The sequence below is a fragment of the Salvelinus sp. IW2-2015 genome, linkage group LG1, assembly GCF_002910315.2.
Source record: "Salvelinus sp. IW2-2015 linkage group LG1, ASM291031v2, whole genome shotgun sequence".
NCBI classification, from domain to species: Eukaryota; Metazoa; Chordata; class Actinopteri; order Salmoniformes; family Salmonidae; genus Salvelinus; species Salvelinus sp. IW2-2015.
Window position 1 is genome coordinate 54,682,406 of NC_036838.1, and position 2,283 is coordinate 54,684,688.

A 2,283-nucleotide genomic window follows, 5' to 3' on the forward strand; every position below is an offset into this window, starting at 1 on the left:
GGGTTGCGACGTAACAGGCTGATCATTAAACAGCGGTGACTGTAAACATGGGACGGTACATGTGACCTGTAAACGTGGTTGACTGTAACAGGGCTTGACCGTTAACGGTTGGACTGTAACTAGGTTACTGTAACTGGTTATGTAAGCGGTTGACTGTACACAGGTTGACCGTAACAAGGTTTGGACTGTAAACAGGGTGTACCTGTTAAACAGGACGTTTGACTGTAACAGGGTTTGATCTGACTAACAGGCGTTGACTGTAACAGGGTTGTTAGATTACTATAAACAGGGGGTTGATGTAAACAGTGGTTGACCGCTAACAGGGTTGACAAAGGTGTAAACATGGTGAGGCGTAGGGTTGACTGTAAACAGGGTTGACTGTAGCCGGTTGACCGTCATGACGCGAACGGTTGACTGTAAACAGGTTGATCATAAACAGGTTGACTTAAACATGGATTTGACTGTAAACATGGTTGACTGTAAACAGGGGTTGACTGTAACAGGGTTAGACGGAGACAGGGGGTTGACTGTAACAGGGATTGACTGTAAAACATGGTTGACGGTAACAGGATGTGACTGTAAACAGGGGTTGACTGTACAGTTGACTGTAACAGAGGTATGATGTTAACAGTGGTGACTGTGAACAGGGCTGACGTAACAGGGTTGACTGTAAACATGGTTGACGGTAAACAGGGTGACTGTAAAGCAGGTGTTGACTGTAAACATGGTTGATTGTAAACAGGGATTGACCCTTAAACAGGCGTTGACTGTAACGGGTTGATGATTTCACCGTCAATTACCCAATTAAATCCCCTCATGAGCGCGGGAATGGAAACCTTGTTGTATGCAACACAGAGTTGCAAAAAATACTATATATTATGAAATTGCTCAAATCTTTCTAGCCTGTCTATCTATTGTTAAACAGCTCGTACAACCACCGACACACCGAACCACCAGAAACACGACCCGAAACCACCCCCAGAACACGACCCGAAACCACCAAGAACACGACCCGAAACCACCAGAACACGACCCCAGAACCACCCCAGAACACCACCCCGAAAAACCCCACCCCAGAATCCCCGACCGAACAAAACGAAGTAGCAGACCTGACCACTGAGGCCCGAAACCAGGTCATCGTCAACACCGAAGCATAGGTAGTGCCCAACGCTGCTCACCCATACCCGATCTGTACTTGACCCTATTAGAGAATTCGAATGAGTCATTTCTATTCTGCGGCAAGAGTCACCATGTGGCTGGTTGAGAGGACTCAGACACCATGTGGCTGGTTGACAACACTCAGACACCATGTGGCTGGTTGACAGCACTCAGACACCATGTGGCTGGTTGACAGGACTCAGACACCATGTGGCTGGTTGACAACACTCAGACACCATGTGGCTGGTTGACAGCACTCAGACACCATGTGGCTGGTTGACAACACTCAGACACCATGTGACTGGTTGAGAGGACTCAGACACCATGTGGCTGGTTGACAACACTCAGACACCATGTGGCTGGTTGACAACACTCAGACACCATGTGACTGGTTGACAACACTCAGACACCATGTGGCTGGTTGACAACACTCAGACACCATGTGGCTGGTTGACACTCAGACACCATCATTCTGCATACCTATAAGAATATACAAACATCTCTCAAATTGTAAAAGTGCTGTCTTATCTCCAGGTATGCACCTGTGTGGGCATACAGTATCAAATGTGTACTGTGTGTGTGTGTGTGTCTTACCTCTGTGTGGCGCCGCCCTCCTCTACGTGCGCTACGATGATGCCGTGCTGGGAGCGCTTGGACCCTCGTCCTCCCGTAATCTGGATCCCCAGCCCCTCCTGACCTTTCACCATGTGCATCTTCCAGATACGACTCCCCTCTCTGGGCTGCAGGACACAGACAAGACACAGAGTTAAGGTCATGGTTGATACGACTCCCCTCTCTGGGCTGGAGGACACAGAGTTAGGGTCATGGGTGATACGACTCCCCTCTCTGGGCTGGAGGACACAGAGTTAGGGTCATGGTTGATATGACTCCCCTCTCTAGGCTGGAGGACACAGAGTTAAGGTCATGGTTGATACGACTCCCCTCTCTGGGCTGGAGGACACAGAGTTAGGGTCATAGTTGATATGACTCCCCTCTCTGGGCTGGAGGACACAGAGTTAGGGTCATGGTAGATACGACTCCCCTCTCTAGGCTGGAGGACACAGAGTTAGGGTCCTGGTTGATACGACTCCCCTCTCTGGGCTGGAGGACACAGAGTTAGGGTCA

General features: G+C 49.5%; 1 protein-coding gene across 1 annotated transcript in view; it reads right to left on the minus strand.

Annotated features, from left to right (window-relative positions):
- LOC111978201 (PDZ domain-containing protein 2-like) overlaps window positions 1-2,283 on the minus strand; it is a 120,985-nt gene that overhangs the window by 14,857 nt on the left and 103,845 nt on the right. Inside the window, exon 5 of the mRNA XM_070443084.1 lies at window positions 1,753-1,898. The gene's annotated coding sequence lies outside the window, so the exon portion shown is untranslated. The remainder of the gene's footprint in view (window positions 1-1,752; window positions 1,899-2,283) is intronic.